This window comes from Salmo salar, chromosome ssa15, assembly GCF_905237065.1.
Source record: "Salmo salar chromosome ssa15, Ssal_v3.1, whole genome shotgun sequence".
Taxonomy (NCBI): Eukaryota; Metazoa; Chordata; class Actinopteri; order Salmoniformes; family Salmonidae; genus Salmo; species Salmo salar.
This window is the reverse complement of record NC_059456.1, coordinates 23,427,712-23,445,549: the sequence shown is the minus strand read 5'-3', so window position 1 is coordinate 23,445,549 and position 17,838 is coordinate 23,427,712. Positions and strand designations below refer to the sequence as shown.

Here is a 17,838-nt window from a genome sequence, read left to right as displayed (position 1 = left end):
CTGCAGTGTCGACCACTGGTTCCCATGGACACCGTGCGAAAGCGAGGCGGCTGGTGTGTTTCCGCTTACCTCACACTGAGAAAGAAGAACGAAACCGGTTAGCTTTTTTTAGGACGAAGCGAAGGAAAGGACAATACCATACGAACTAAGCCATTTCGCACTTAACTTTTAACAATTGGAGAATAGTCTGTCTATTTTTGAATTATTTGAGTCCATGTCCCGACAGTGAGAACGAAGAGGAGGGCTTGAAGGTATTTAGGCTTTTCGTTGGTAAGTGTCTTGTTTCTGTTTGTCTGAAACTACCGGTAAGCATACGGGAATCTGTCTGGCTTGTGCTGCATAGTGGCGCTGCTAGGATCTCCCTCTCTGTCACTATGATATTCTGATGTTGGCCTCCTGCTTGGTTTAGGCCTATTTTCTATTTTTTTTGTACCAGTGAAAAACAGAAACAAATGTTACTAGTTAATACTTTTTGTTATTTTTGCCAACATCCGTGTGGTTAACTAAGTTACTGCTAACCTTCTATGGGAGCTCAACAATGTCCTAGGGGACTAGGTTGGCTAGCTAACGTAAGATCTAGTTAGCGGGTTTGAACTTTGGGGATTTTTGTGTTGATCTGTAATTTTCAAGGCTATCTGACCATTCAGGTGATTTGAACCTTCAAAAGATCTTCAGTGTTTGTAAACCAACAACGGCATGTCAGTCAGTGGGTCTTTTGCCACAACAGAGATAGAAAGGTCGGCCAAGGGCCATTGTAATGAGGAAGGAAACCCGTTGTGTTGTGGATGATTAACCGGGGGGGGGGGGTCACAATGCCTAGTAAAAATAGATACCATAATACCTATCTACCAGTAGGACCATAAAAAGTTACTGATAACCAGTTCGTAAAAGACATAACAATGTGATTATACAAGTCGCCCATCCCTTTTAGATGGGTGTTACTACAATAGACTGGGACTCTTTTTGTTACAATAACCTATGTCTAATAAACAGAATATCATTTATTAGCTAGTTATCCAGTTACAGTAGTAACCTACATTGTGGTAACCTTAGGGCTGTAATATTGGCTCTCAGTAATATTTCCCAACCGTTTTACATGTTGACATGTCCTGACATGCCAGCAGATCACTAGCAATGCATTTCAACCTACAGTCTGTAATTGTTGTAATCTTAACGCTTTAGTGATACATTGTTGCAATAAATCTGAATGTTCAAATTGTGTGTGTGTGTGTGTGTGTGTGTGTGTGTGTGTGTGTGTGTGTGTGTGTGTGTGTGTGTGTGTGTGTGTGTGTGTGTGTGTGTGTGTGTGTGTGTGTGTGTGTGTGTGTGTGTGTGTGTGTGTACCATGATAGATCCTTAGTGATGTGGACACCGAGGACTGTATGTAGATGTATGTATGTGTGTGTGTACAGTCGGTCGGTCTGTCGGGCAGGCGCACTGCACTCTGTTTAGCTGGCAGTACAGTTGCACGTGTTAACGCGTGTGACTCGTGCTGATTCAGCATCAGCTGTACTAGTATGAGGACATTCTATATTTACGTTTTGCCAAGTCTGCTAGGCCAGTTAATAGATTATTATATATATTTTTTAGTTTAAGCGGTTGACGTACATATTGTGGTTATATCACAGCCCAGTTAAAGTAATTTATAATTACAAAGTAATTAAGACAACAAAGTAGGTAAGTAGAATTTGATAAGCAACAAATCAGTTTTGAAATCTCAGAGAAGGTAAATCACCCTGTCTCTTGTACAGCAGGCAGCATAGAGCAGGGATGGGCAAAGTGATGCTTATTTGGTCGAATATAAATAGTTTCAAATTAGCAACAAAACATTTTGTTGACCAAATATGACACTCACTCATTAACCTCATACAAAAAAATGTTGGTGGCCAGATTTTGGGCGGAGTAAAACCTCCATAGAAGATTCCTCTCTTAGGCTTATTTTGGTGGATAGATATGTGGTGGTTGCCTCTTCCTCTCTGCTCCTACTCTTTCTGTCCTTCTCTCTTTCTCTCCCTCCCCATGCTGTCTCTCTCTCCATAGGAAGGCCCCTCCTTATGCTTCTTTCTCTATGCCTCAGTCTGGGTTCTCTCCTCTCAGCCCCAGCCTCACTCCATCAGCTCCATCAGAGTAGAGGGCTGAACTCAAGGCATTAGTCAGGCCTATCAGATGGCAATCTCTTCACGGCTGTTCCCTGGCACACTGAGTGCTCTGTTCCCAGGCACATGCCTTCGCTCCCTCTCTACCCCCTGTTCTCTTTGAGCTCCAGACACATGCCTTCTCTCCCCTGCTCTCTCTCTCTCTCTCCCCTGCTCTCTCTCTCTCTCTCTCCCCTGCTCTCTCTCTCTCTCCCCTGCTCTCTCTCTCTCTTCCCTGCTCTCTCTCTCTCTCTCTCTCCCCTGCTCTCTCTCTCTCTCTCTCTCTCTCTCTCTCTCCCCTGCTCTCTCTCTCTCTCTCCCCTTCTCTCTCTCTCTCCCCTTCTCTCTCTCTCCCCTTCTCTCTCTCTCCCCTTCTCTCTCTCTCCCCTTCTCTCTCTCTCTCTCTCCCCTCTCTCTCTCTCTCTCTCTCCCCTGCTCACTCTCTCTCTCTCTCTCCCCTGCTCGCTCTCTCTCTCTCTCCCCTGCTCGCTCTCTCTCTCTCCCCTGCTCGCTCTCTCTCTCTCCCCTGCTCGCTCTCTCTCTCTCCCCTGCTCGCTCTCTCTCTCTCCCCTGCTCGCTCTCTCTCTCTCCCCTGCTCGCTCTCTCTCTCTCCCCTGCTCGCTCTCTCTCTCTCTCCCCTTCTCTCTCTCCCCTTCTCTCTCTCTCTCTCTCTCTCTCTCCCCTGCTCGCTCTCTCTCTCTCCCCTGCTCGCTCTCTCTCTCTCCCCTGCGCTCGCTCTCTCTCTCCCCTGCGCTCGCTCTCTCTCTCCCCTGCGCTCGCTCTCTCTCTCTCCCCTGCGCTCTCTCTCTCTCTCCCCTGCGCCCTCTCTCTCTCCCCTGCGCCCTCTCTCTCTCCCCTGCACGCGCTCTCTCTCTCTCTCTCTTGTTCTCTCTCCCCTGCTCTCTCTCTCTCCCCTGCTCTCTCTCGTTCTCTCTCCCCTGCTCTCTCTCTCTCCCCTGCGCTCTCTCTCTCGCTCTCTCTCCCCCTTCTGTCTTTGCGCTCTAGAAGCCATGGGCAGCAGGGAAACCACAGCACGTTGGAGTGGAGGAGTCCCTGCATTCTTCCCCAAGTCTCTCTCACTCCCCTCCCATTCCTCTATCCTCTATTTCCTTCCCTCCTTCAGAAGTTGAGATCCTTAGGCGTGTTGTGCTAATATACATTAGGCTCACATGACTGACTGGAGAACAAGATAAGGATACCTCATGACCAGGAGGACTATTTTGATGTTGTTGACAAACATCAGGCCCACTTTTGTCTGAGGGAGGAGTTGAGAACAACACATTAAGAATGTTCCTTTTTTCAAAAAGCCCTTTGACATTAGACACAATTTTCCACTGGGATTTTACTGAGCTTGTAATCTGATTTACAGCAGCAATCAGCAATCAGGTGACAGTGGAGTAGTACTCTCTTACATCAGCATTCAGGTGACAGTGGAGTAGGACTGACTTACAGCAGCATTCAGGTGACAGTGGAGTAGTACTCACTTACAGCAGCATTCAGGTGATAGTGGAGTAGTACTCACTTACAGCAGCATTCAGGTGACAGTGGAGTAGTACTCACTTACAGCAGCATTCAGGTGATAGTGGAGTAGTACTCTCTTACAGCAGCATTCAGGTGACAGTGGAGTAGGACTGACTTACAGCAGCATTCAGGTGACAGTGGAGTAGTACTGACTTACAGCAGCATTCAGGTGACAGTGGAGTAGTATTCACTTACAGCAGCATTCAGGTGACAGTGGAGTAGGACTGACTTACAGCAGCATTCAGGTGACAGTGGAGTAGGACTGACTTACAGCAGCATTCAGGTGACAGTGGAGTAGGACTGACTTACAGCAGCATTCAGGTGACAGTGGAGTAGTACTCACTTACAGCAGCATTCAGGTGACAGTGGAGTAGGACTGACTTACAGCAGCATTCAGGCGACAGTGGAGTAGGACTGACTTACAGCAGCATTCAGGCGACAGTGGAGTAGGACTGACTTACAGCAGCATTCTGGTGACAGTGGAGTAGGACTGACTTACAGCAGCATTCTGGTGACAGTGGAGTAGGACTGACTTACAGCAGCATTCTGGTGACAGTGGAGTAGGACTGAGAGCTTTTCCCCCCTTAACCAGACAGAAGGGACTGCGTCCCAAATGGCAGCCTATTCCCTATACAGTGCACTACTTTCCCTATATAATGTGCTACTTTTGACCAGAGGCCTATAGGCCATTGTCAAAAGTAGTGCACTAGCCTATATAGGGAATAGGGTGTCATATGGGACAGGACCAAGATGTGAGAAGTTACAAGTAGGTCATCAGATTTGACTGAAAACACTGTACTGACCTCACCATGCGCTGACCAGGGACAATGTTTATTTCTTGTAAGGATTCAATTTGATATTCAGGAACATGGGTTGTAATTTCGACACCCAGAACCAAATCTCGCCTGCTTACGGACTAGATACTCTGTTTCGTCTGTCATGAGATTACATGAGTTGTAAAATTAACTAACTCATCTATGACACAACATCCAGAATCACATCAACTCAGACAACTAGGCTAAATTAATTATTTTGGTTTTGTACCAATTTATTTCCAGTAACGTATCCGTTTCATTGGCAGTTGTATTGTAAGCCTGGGGACCAGACTGTTTGTTTAAGGAAGTGTTCTGTTGATAGGCCAGTTTGTTCAAACTTTGAAGGTGTTGCTCACAGTATGAAACATTCATTTCTATTGTCATTGTTACGTTCCTTAAGAAGGCGTTGACGACAGGTCAAAACAATGCTTTCATGAAGGGCCAACTGAGAGCAGAGCTCAACGGAAAGGCTGGGCTTTAGGAGCAGAGCAATATTAGGTTATGTGTTAGTACGACTAGGTTATGTGTTAGTACGACTAGGTTATGTGTTAGTACGACTAGGTTATGTGTTAGTACGACTAGGTTATGTGTTAGTACGACTAGGTTATGTGTTAGTACGACTAGGTTATGTGTTGGTACGACTAGGTTATGTGTTGGTACGACTAGGTTATGTGTTAGTACGACTAGGTTATGTGTTAGTACGACTAGGTTATGTGTTAGTACGACTAGGTTATGTGTTAGTACGACTAGGTTATGTGTTAGTACGACTAGGTTATGTGTTAGTACGACTAGGTTATGTGTTAGTACGACTAGGTTATGTGTTAGTACGACTAGGTTATGTGTTAGTATGACGACTAGGTTATGTGTTAGTATGACGACTAGGTTATGTGTTGGTACGACTAGGTTATGTGTTGGTACGACTAGGTTATGTGTTGGTACGACTAGGTTATGTGTTAGTACGACGACTAGGTTATGTGTTAGTACGACGACTAGGTTATGTGTTAGTACGACGACTAGGTTATGTGTTAGTACGACGACTAGGTTATGTGTTAGTACGACGACTAGGTTATGTGTTAGTATGACGACTAGGTTATGTGTTGGTACGACGACTAGGTTATGTGTTGGTACGACGACTAGGTTATGTGTTAGTATGACGACTAGGTTATGTGTTAGTATGACGACTAGGTTATGTGTTAGTATGACGACTAGGTTATGTGTTAGTATGACGACTAGGTTATGTGTTAGTATGACGACTAGGTTATGTGTTAGTATGACGACTAGGTTATGTGTTAGTATGACGACTAGGTTATGTGTTGGTACGACTAGGTTATGTGTTGGTACGACGACTAGGTTATGTGGTGGTACGACGACTAGGTTATGTGTTGGTACGACGACTAGGTTATGTGTTGGTACGACTAGGTTATGTGTTGGTACGACTAGGTTATGTGTTGGTACGACTAGGTTATGTGTTGGTACGACTAGGTTATGTGTTGGTACGACTAGGTTATGTGTTGGTACGACGACTAGGTTATGTGTTGGTACGACGACTAGGTTATGTGTTGGTACGACGACTAGGTTATGTGTTGGTACGACGACTAGGTTATGTGTTGGTACGACGACTAGGTTATGTGTTGGTACGACGACTAGGTTATGTGTTGGTACGACGACTAGGTTATGTGTTGGTACGACGACTAGGTTATGTGTTGGTACGACGACTAGGTTATGTGTTGGTACGACTAGGTTATGTGTTAGTACGACGACTAGGTTATGTGTTAGTACGACGACTAGGTTATGTGTTAGTACGACGACTAGGTTATGTGTTAGTACGACGACTAGGTTATGTGTTAGTACGACGACTAGGTTATGTGTTAGTACGACGACTAGGTTATGTGTTAGTACGACGACTAGGTTATGTGCCGGTACGACTAGGTTATGTGCCGGTACGACTAGGTTATGTGCCGGTACGACGACTAGGTTATGTGCCGGTACGACGACTAGGTTATGTGCCGGTACGACGACTAGGTTATGTGCCGGTACGACGACTAGGTTATGTGCCGGTACGACGACTAGGTTATGTGTCGGTACGACGACTAGGTTATGTGTCGGTACGACGACTAGGTTATGTGTCGGTACGACGACTAGGTTATGTGTCGGTACGACGACTAGGTTATGTGTCGGTACGACGAATAGCAGGCTGTGTGGTGGTGCCATCCTCCTTGAGTGAATAGATCACGCAGCACGCTACCTTACTCTGCAGAGGACAACACAAGAAGACCTTGGAGGAGGCAGATACGAGGTCAAACGATTTTAGGAATGTAAAAGATAAATTACACACAATATATTCACAAGGTAAAACAAAAAAATATGGCCCTTCACGCTCCTGGTCATCTTATTCCTACAGCCAATCAGGCTGCTTTGTGTTGCAGAATTTTGCAACTTTGGATTCATTTATTTTTCATTTTACTTCTCAAATTCTCAGGCTTGAGAATGTAATCAAGCTCATTCTGTATTCGGCTTCTCTTCACATATATCACAGCAGCCCTGCTATGCAAACAGCTAGGCTACACCTGAAGAGGTCCTTTGAACTAACACAATATGACAGTTGATGTTGATTGTGTGTGTTTTTGTTTGTTTGTTGGTTAGAGAGGCGGGCCATCTTGTCCTTACAGAGTCCATCTACGTCAACAAAGCTCTACAGAATATCCCAGAGTGCATTGCAAGTGCAACCAATGCTATGATGATGATGATGTTGGCTGTTCTGTTCAGACTATGGCCCTTTGGCACGATGTAGTGCCAGCGTAGAGTGTTTACCACCTCCCACCAGCTGGTGTGCAGGTAACTGTCTTTCTACCGGGGAGCAGAACGCAAGGTGGCAGAAGGGGATCGGAACGGATTTTCATGGGCCACAAGGGGGGGGGGAGGGGGGGGGAGGGGGGAGCTGCTAAGTCGTGCTACTGCTAGGTTCAGTAGCCATGCTAATAGCTACCAGATCAGCAGGCTGGTTGTGACTACTGGCTAGCTCTGAGCTAATGGGCCCACTGCCCTCCACTCTCCTGATGCAAACTGCCTGCCAGGCTAGCCTGCTATTGCCGCTGACTCATACAGCATAACACTAGGCTATCGCTCCCTAATTGCTACCCAGTAATGAAGGTTCTACACCTGGATCTCATTTGTGTTAATGATCTTAATTCCTTGATGTGGATTTGTTTTTTCTCCTTTTTTTTCTTTTTTTTTTTAATCTGCTAGAGCTGAGTGTTACCTGTAGTTTCTGTGAGGGAGGGGGGGCTAAGGGTATTTTCTCTGAGGGAGGGGGGGCTAAGGGTAGTTTCTCTGAGGGAGGGGGGGGCTAAGGGTAGTTTCTCTGAGGGAAGGGGGGCTAAGGGTAGTTTCTCTGAGGGAGGGGGGGCTAAGGGTAGTTTCTCTGAGGGAAGGGGGGTTAAGGGTAGTTTCTCTGAGGGAGGGAGGGGGGGCTACGGGTAGTTTCTCTGAGGGAGGGAGGGGGCTAAGGGTAGTTTCTCTGAGGGAGGGAGGGGGGGCTAAGGGTAGTTTCTCTGAGGGAGGGAGGGGGGCTAAGGGTAGTTTCTCTGAGGGAGGGAGGGGGGGCTAAGCGTAGTTTCTCTGAGGGAGGGAGGGGGGGCTAAGGGTAGTTTCTCTGAGGGAGGGAGGGGGGGCTAAGGGTAGTTTCTCGGAGGGAGGGGGGGCTAAGGGTAGTGTCTCTGAGGGAGGGGGGAGGGAGGGGGGCTAAGGGTAGTGTCTCTGAGGGAGGGGGGAGGGAGGGGGGGCTAAGGGTAGTTTCTCTGAGGGAGGGAGGGGGGGCTAAGGGTAGTTTCTCTGAGGGAGGGGGGCTAAGGGTAGTTTCTCTGAGGGGGGGCTAAGGGTAGTTTCACTGAGGGAGGGGGGACTAAGGGTAGTTTCTCTGAGGGAAAAGGGGGGGCTAAGGGTAGTTTCTCAAAGGGAGGGAGGGAGGGAGGGAGGGGGGCTAAGGGTAGTTTCACTGAGGGAGGGGCGGCTAAGGGTAGTTTCACGGAGGGAGGGAGGGGGGGGGCTAAGGGTAGTTTCACGGAGGGAGGGAGGGGGGGGCTAAGGGTAGTTTCTCTGAGGGAGGGAGGGGGGGGCTAAGGGTAGTTTCACTGAGGGAGGGAGGGGGGGGCTAAGGGTAGTTTCACTGAGGGAGGGGGGCTAAGGGTAGTTTCACTGAGGGATTGAGAGAGGGGGGGGGCTAAGGGTCATTTCTGTCTCGCTCGGTTTCTCTCTCTGCTGTGATCAAAGCTCCAATGTCTGTTTTTTTCCCCCTCTCTCTTTCTCCATTTTCCTTTACCTCTCCCTCTCTCTCATCTATCCCAGTAGATGACCTCTCCCTCTCTCTCATCTATCCCAGTAGATGACCTCTCCCTCTCTCTCATCTATCCCAGTAGATGACCTCTCCCTCTCTCATCTATCCCAGTAGATGACCTCTCCCTCTCTCTCATCTATCCCAGTAGATGACCTCTCCCTCTCTCATCTATCCCAGTAGATGACCTCTCCCTCTCTCATCTATCCCAGTAGATGATCTCTCCCTCTCTCTCATCTATCCCAGTAGATGACCTCTCCCTCTCTCTCATCTATCCCAGTAGATGACCTCTCTCTCATCTATCCCAGTAGATGACCTCTCTCTCATCTATCCCAGTAGATGACCTCTCTCTCATCTATGCCAGTAGATGACCTCTCTCTCATCTATGCCAGTAGATGACCTCTCTCTCATCTATCCCAGTAGATGACCTCTCTCTCATCTATCACAGTGCAGAATGACTGCATCATTAAATCAGTTATCTGCAGCAGTAGAGATCAGAGGAATTTCATATTGATGATGGCGATTAAAAACAATGTTCTCTGTAGTAGGATGCATAATGGAATGATACGTAGGCCTGTGTCTGGACTCTCTCACTCAATTCAATACATGCTTTATTGGCATGAATGGGTGGTTGCCACTGTTTCCATAGCTATGTAGATCAAGTATTACAGAAATTAACTTTTTTGGCCCACCAGCCGCTGTGGCAGGTAGTTCTTTTTTTTTTTTTTTACCAGCAATATATATATATATATATATATATTTTGTGCCATAGTTACATAAAAATTGTATAAACTGCCTTAATTTTGCTGGACCCCAGCAAGGGTAGCTGCTGCCTTGTTTTGTGATCGGAGCCTTTTAACCAAAATATCAGATGAGACAAAATGTTCAGCTGTCCCGTTAAGGGCTGGAGGTTACCGTGGTAAGGGGGCCACTCAAGTCCTGTTGTGTGTGTGTGTGTGTGTGTGTGAGAGAGATTTGGGATCTGACTAGAGCGTCTCTTTGCTATAAGTTGAAGCAGCAGACTCAAACTAACGTTGAAAAACAACTGAGCTTGTGAACAAAACAATGTAAATAGGCAGAAAACACGAGGACAAAGTCTCACTTTGTAGACTTTAGCAGCAGACTACTGTAGCATTTCTCTGCTGCAACTCTGCTGCAACTCACCCCATGTACTCATACTTGAATTTTGACTTTTTATTTGTGAATGTAACGCTCGCACTGTAGAGCCCTGCAAATTGACCACCTGCCAACGTGTGAAATAGACATTCTTACCCGCTAATACCTCAATCTACCTACATTTCGCTATTGGCGAGTGTTAATTATATGCCTTGTCTGTACACCACACAGACAATTATCTGTAAGGTAATTGTTGAAGAAAACCTGGTTCAGTCTGGTTTCCAACAGACACTGGGAGACAAATTCCCCTTTCAGCAGAACAATAACCTAAAACACAAGGCTAAATATACACTGATGTTGCTTACCAAGACGACATTGAATGTTTCCGAGTGGCCTAGTTACAGTTTAGACTCAAATAGACTTGAAAATCTATAGCAAGACTTTAAAATGGGTGTCTTGACAGAGCTTATACGACACTCAGACCTTGAAGAATGTTTTGAAGAATGTGCAAATATTGTACAATCCAGGTGTACAAGGCTCTTAACCTCTATGGGACCGGCGGGACGAATTCGTCCCACCTACGTAACATCCACTGCCAGCCTGTGGCGCGATTTTCAAAATCTTCAAAATCCTATTACTTCAATTTCTCAAACATATGACTATTTTACAGCCATTTAAAGATAAGACTCTCGTTAATCTAACCACACTGTCCGATTTCAAAAAGGCTTTACAACGAAAGCAAAACATTAGATTATGTCAGCAGAGTACCAAGCCAGAAATAATCAGACACCCATTTTTCGAGCCAGCATATAATGTCACCAAAACCCAGAAGACAGCTAAATGCAGCACTCACCTTTGATGATCTTCATCAGATGACAACCCTAGGACATTATGTTATACAATACATGCATGTTTTGTTCAATCAAGTTCATATTTATATCAAAAACCAGCTTTTTACATTAGCATGTGACGTTCAGAACTAGCATACCCCCGCAAACTTACGGGGAATTCGCTAACATTTTACTAAATTACTCACGATAAACGTTCACAAAAAGCATAACAATTATTTTAAGAATTATAGATACAGACCTCCTCTATGCACTCGATATGTCCGATTTTAAAATAGCTTTTGGTGAAAGCACATTTTGCAATATTCTAAGTACATAGCCCAGGCATCACGGGCTCGCTATTTAGACACCCGGCAAGTTTAGCACTCACCATAATCATATTTACTATTATAAAAATGTCATTACCTTTTGTTGTCTTCGTCAGAATGCACACCCAGGACGTCTACTTCAATAACAAATGTTGGTTTGGTCCAAAATAATCCATCGTTATATCCGAATAGCGGCGTTTTTGTTCGATGCGTTCCAGACACTATCCGAAATAGTAAAGAAGTGTCGCGCTTGGCGCAATTCCTGACAATAAAATTCAAAGTATTCCATTGCCGTACGTCGAAGCATGTCAACCGCTGTTTAAAATCAATTTTTACGTCATTTTTCTCGTGAAAAGCGATAAAATTCCGACAGGGAATCTCCTTTTCGGCAAACAGAGGAAAAAATCCCAAAGGCGGGGGCGGTCGGGGTCACGCGCATAAGCTAGTGTCTCTTGATGGGCCACTTGAGAAAGGCGATAATGTGTTTCAGCCTGGGGCTGGAATGACGACATTCTCTTTTTTCCCGGGCTATGAGAGCCTATGGACGACGTGGGAAGTGTCACGTTAGAGCAGAGATCCTTAGTAAATGATAGAGATGGCAAAGAAGTTCCAGAAATGGTCAGACAGGCCACTTCCTGTAAAGGAATCTCTCAGGTTTTGACCTGCCATTTGAGTTCTGTTATACTCACAGACACCATTCAAACAGTTTTAGAAAATTTAGGGTGTTTTCTATCCATATGTAATAAGTATATGCATATTCTAGTTACTGAGTAGGAGTGGTAACCAGATTAAATCGGGTATGTTTTTTATCCAGCCGTGTCAATGCTGCCCCCTAGCCCTAACAGGTTAAAACCTCTTTGGGCTAGGGGGCAGTATTTTGACGTCCGGATGAAAAGCGTGCCCAGAGTAAACTGCCTGCTACTCAGGCCCAGAAGCTAATATATGCATATTATTAGTAGATTTGGATAGAAAACACTCTGAAGTTTCTAAAACTGTTTGAATGATGTCTGTGAGTATAACAGAACTCATATGGCAGGCGAAAACCTGAGAAAAATCCAACCAGGAAGTGGGAAATCTGAGGTTTGTAGTTTTTCAAGTGATTGCCTATCCAATATACAGTGTAAATGGGGTCATATTACACTTCCTAAGGCTTCCACTAGATGTCAACAGTCTTTAGAATGTTGTTTCAGGCTTCTACTGTGAATGGGGAGAGAATAAGAGCTATTGGAATCAGGTGTCTGGAAAAAGGCCATGCGCACGGCCGTGAGAGCGAGCTGAGTTCCTTTTCATTTCTGAAGACAAAGGAATTGTCCGGTTGGAATATTATTGAAGATTTATGATAGAAAAAAATCCTAAAGATTGATTCTATACATCGTTTGACATGTTTCTACGAACTGTAATTGAACTTTTTTGACTTCGTCTCAACTTAGTGCTCGCGCATTTTGCATTTTGGACTGAACGCGTGAACAAAAGGGAGGTATTTGGACATAAATATGGACTTTATCGAACAAAACGAACATTTATTGTGGAACTGGGATTCCTGGGAGTGCATTCCGATGAAGATCATCAAAGGTAAGTGAATATTTATAATGCTATTTCTGACTTCTGTTGACTCCACAACATGGCGGGTATCTGTATGGCTTGTTTTGGTGCCTGAGCGCTGTACTCAGATTATCGCATGGTGTGCTTTTGCCGTAAAGCTTTTATGAAATCTGACACAGCGGTTGCATTAAGGAGAAGTGTATCGTTAATGCTTTGTAAAACACTTTTATCTTGTATCAACGTTTATGATGAGTATTTCTGTAAATTGATGTGGCTCTCTGCAAAATCACTGGATTTTGGAGGCAAAACATTACTGAACATAACGCGCCAATGTAAACTGAGATTTTTGGATATAAATATGAACTTTATCGAACAAAACATGCATGTATTGGTTAACATGAAGTCCTGTGACTGCCATCTGATGAAGATCATCAAAGGTTAGCGATTAATTTTATCTCTATTTCTGCTTTTTGTGACTCCTCTCTTTGGCTGGAAAATGGCTATGTTTTTTTGTGACTAGGTCGCTGTCCTAACATAATCACAAGGTATGCTTTCGCCGTAAAGCCTTTTTGAAATCGGACAGTGTGGTTGGAGTAACAAGAAATGTATCTTTAAAATGGTGTATAATACTTGTATGTTTGAGAAATTTTTATTATGAGATTTCTGTTGTTTTGAATTTGGCGCCCTGCACTTTCACTGGCTGTTGTCAGATCAATCCCGCTAAAGGGATTTGATCTCTAAGAAGTTAAAGACACTTTGACTGAATTTGAATAATCTGAATGATGAGGACAATGGTGATGGGAGTTAGAGGTTCCGAAATGGACACTGGAATGCCCTGGGCCCAAAATGCATAAATAAATAAAAAATGTAACCCGTCCCGAACGGACCTAAGGACAACCAGACCCGTCCCTCGTATGGATCTGAGTGAGGGAAGCAGCAGAAAAGCCAGTTGTTTTGCTACTTTGCCAAATCAATGTTAGCTCTGGTTAACAATGTAAACATGTTTCTCATGCCAATAAAGCCCTTAAATTGAATTGAGAGAGAGGCACAGAGTATAGACTACTAGAGAGAGGGGCTCTGTGTGTGAAATAAAATGCGTGAGGCTCGGAGCACCTTGGCAGGCGAGACAGACCACAAACACAGTCTAGCCCGAGTGAGTTAACAAACTTCATGCTAGTTATTTATCATCCCATCTGATGATATAGTTGGCCTACCTGTCTGGACTACATCAAACTGACAGAAGCTAGCTAATTGAGGCTAGTTATAACATTACTGCACTTCTTACCATTCTACAGTTAACGCCTACAAATAACTCCATTCAGATTATATGTAGCAACCTACTTGTTGGCTTTTGGATGTTGTAGCCTTTCCTTCTCGTTTCACTTTTAGTTTTATTTTAATTCCATCGTCCATTGATTTATATATCTCCTAACTTGCTTGCTACACAAGCAGAGCAGCAATGCAATTGTCTCTCTCTCTCTCTCCCCGCGGGAAGCGTAGCAATCAGAGTGCAATTTTTATTTTTGTGACTTTTTTTTTCTCCAAATCATGAATATGTAGTCGCAGCATGGTGCCGATGTGTTGTGATTTCTAAGACACTCTAAGGTGTGTAGACCAATCACAACCTGCTGTGATTGGGAGTTCCATAGGGTGGCGCACAATTGGCCCAGCGTCGTCCGGGTTAGGGTTTGGCCGGGGTAGGCCGTCATTGTAAATAATAATTTGTTCTTAACTGATTCGCCTAGTTAAATAAAAAAATATACAAACATTTGCATGACATTTACTGGCTTGCAAAATGTCATGACCGCCTCAGCCCTATTGCAGAGTACCTCTGGCGTTCTCTCTCTGTTATGTAATCCTTGCTGTTGGTACTGAACTAATCTGTCCCTAATTCCCCTAACTTTCTCTCCCTGCAGGTTGAACCTCAGCGGACTGTAGAGCTGGTATCCAGGGGAAAGATGAGCGATGGAATGGTATTGTGTGAGACGAGAGCCCTGGCTTCCTCTCCAGTCCACAGGTTGGCTACGTCTGTACTCCTCTTCCTCTTCCTCGCCCTGCTCCCCCAAGGACACGCATCAGGTAAGAGACAACTCCCGCCGGACCATACCCACACCACACCCTTAATGGCTCAAATAGCCGACTAATCACCCTGGTACCAACCCTTAGTAAACTTCTGGAAAAAATTGTTTGACCACATACAATGCTATTTCACAGTAAACTAATTGACAACAGACTTTCAGCACACATATTGGGAAGAACACTCAACAAGCAAAGCGCTTACACAAATGACTGATTGTCTGAGAGATTGATTGTGGGGGCTGTCTTGTTATACTTCAGTGCATTATCGATCATAGTCTGCTGCTGGGAAAAAAAACGTATGTGTTATGGCTTTACACCCCCTACTATAATGTGGATAAAGAGTTACTTGTCTAACAGAACACAGAGGGTGTTCTTTAATGGAAACCTCTCAAACATAATCCAGGTTGAAGCAGGAATTCCCCAGGGTAGCTGTTTAGGCCCCTTGCTTTTTTTCAATCTTTACTTTTTTATTTTTTTATTTAACTGACTTGCCTAGTTAGATAAAGGTTAAGAACAAATTCTTATTTACAATGACGGCCTACCAAAAGGCCTCCTGCGGGGACAGGGCTGGGATTAAAAATACAAATAAATTAAATAAAAATATAGGACAAAACTCACACCACGACAAGAGAGACAACACTACATAAAGAGAGACCTAAGACGACAACATAACAGCAACACATGATAACACAGCATGGTAGCAACACAACATGACAACAACATGGCAGCAGCACAAAACATGGTACAAACATTATTGGGCATAGACCACAGCACAAAGGGCAAGAAGGTATAGACAACAATACATCACGCAAAGCAGCCACAACTGTCAGTAAGAATGTCCGTGATTTGAGTCTTTGAATTAAGAAATTGAGATAAAACTTTCCAGTTTGAGTGTTTGTTGGAGCTTGCTTTAGTCGCTAGCTGCAGCGAACTGACAAGACGAACGACCCAGGGATGTGTGTGCTTTGGAACATTTAACAGAATGTGACTGGCAGAACGGGTGTCGTATGTGGAGGATGAGGGCTGCAGTTGGTATCTCAGATAAGGGGGAGTGAGGCCTAAGAGGGTTTTATAAATAAGTGGGTCTTGCGACGGGTATACAGAGATGACCAGTTTACAGAGGAGTATAGAGTGCAGTGATGTATAAGGAGCATTGGTGGCAAATCTGATGGCCGAATGGTAAAGAACCATTACCAACGACATGCCACTGGCTTTGAGTCAGGTCAGTGTGTCTATGTATGCGGATGACTTAACACTATAACACGTCAGCTACTACAGTGACTGAAATGACTGCAACACTCAACAAAGAGCTGCAGTTAGTTAGAAATCATTCACTGAACCCTAAACCTCAGCTACATCTCGTAATGAATAATGTGGAAATTGAGCAAGTTGACATGACTAAACTCCTTGGAGTAACCCTGGATTGTAAACTGTCATGGTCAAAACATATTGCTGCAGTAGTAGCTAAGATGGGGAGAAGTCTGTCCATAATAAAGCGTTGCTCTGCCTTTTTAACAGCACTATCAACAAGGCAGGTCCTACATGCCCTAGTTTTGTCACACCTGGACTACTGTTCAGTTGTGTGGTCAGGTGCCACAAAGAGGGACTTGGGAAAATTGCAGTTGACTCAGAACAGGGCAGCACGTCTGGCCCTTAAATGTACATGGAGAACTAACATTAATGATATGCATGTCCATCTCTCATGGCTCAAAGTGGAAGAGAGATTGGCTTGTTTTTGTAAGAAGTGTTGACAAGCTGAAGGTACCGAGCTGTCTGTTTTTAAAATACTAGCACGCAGCTCGGACACCCAAGGATACCCCACAAGACATGCCACAAGAGGTCTCTTCACAGTCCCCAAGTCCAGAACAGACTATGGGAGGCGCACAGTACTACATAGAGCCATGACTACATGGAACTGTATTACACATCAGGTAACTGATGCAAGCAGTAGAATCAGATTTAAAAAGCAGGTAAAAATACACCTTATGGAACAGCAGGGACTGTGAAGTAACACACACACAGGCACATGCATACACACACATGATAACATAAGTGCTATACAAACACGTACACATGGATTTTGCATTGTAGATATGTGGTATTGAAGTAGGGGCCTGAGGGCACACACTTAGTATGTTGTGAATTCTGTAATGAATGTAATTGTAATGTTACTCACTGAGTAGGTGAGTGACAGGTGACTGTGTAATACATTTAATGGCTGACAAATATTTGATAAAGAACCAAAAACTACAACATTTAGTTGAATTAGTCTAAATACAGTATTCAGACTCCTTGACTTTTTCCACATTTTGTTACGTTACAGCCTTATTCTAAAATGGATTCAAGTATTTATTTTTCTCAGCAATCTACACACAATATCCCATAATGACAAAGCAACAACAGGTTTTTATAAATAACTTATTTACATAAGTATTCAGCCCCTTTGCATTGAGACTTGAAATTGAGCTCAGGTGCATCCTGTTTCCATTGATCATCCTTGTGTAAGAAAGTTTGTGTGTGGGAGTCAGGTGCAGCACAGCAGATATGAGTAAATAACCGTATTTTACTCAACATATAATAAATGCAATACAAAAACAGAGCCCACAATAACGGACCTTCCTACATAGAAACAATCACTCACAAACAAACATGGGGGGACAGAGGGTTAAATATTGAACATGTAATTGGGGGATAGAAACCAGGTGTGTAAGACAAAACAAATGGAAAATGAAAAGTGGATCGGCGATGGCTAGAAGGCCGGTGACGTCGACCGCCGAATGCCGCCCAAACAAGGAGAGGGACCAACTTCGGCGGAAGTCGTGACACATTGAGATGTTTCTACAACTGGATTGGAGTCCACCTGTGGTAAATCCAATTGATCGGACATGATTTGGAAAGGCACACACCTGTCTATATAAGGTCCCACAGCTGACAGTGCATGACAGAGAAAAAAACCAAGCCCAGAGGTCGAAGGAATTATCCATAGACAAAACATCTGCCCCGCTGATCCTCAACACGGGGGCTCCTCAGGGGTGCATGCTCAGTCCCCTCCTGTACTCCCTGTTCACCCATGACTGCATGGCCAGGCATGACTCCAACATCATCATTAAGTTTGCCGACTACACCACAGTGGCAGGCCTGATC

At 44.5% G+C, this 17,838-nt stretch overlaps 1 pseudogene across 1 annotated transcript in view; it reads left to right on the top strand.

Moving 5' to 3' along the window:
- LOC106571091 (sushi domain-containing protein 6-like) overlaps positions 1-17,838 on the top strand; it is a 59,898-nt pseudogene continuing 42,060 nt past the window's right edge. Inside the window, exons 1-2 of the transcript XR_006759136.1 lie at positions 1-270; positions 14,532-14,694. The product of XR_006759136.1 is annotated as a sushi domain-containing protein 6-like (transcript). The remainder of the gene's footprint in view (positions 271-14,531; positions 14,695-17,838) is intronic.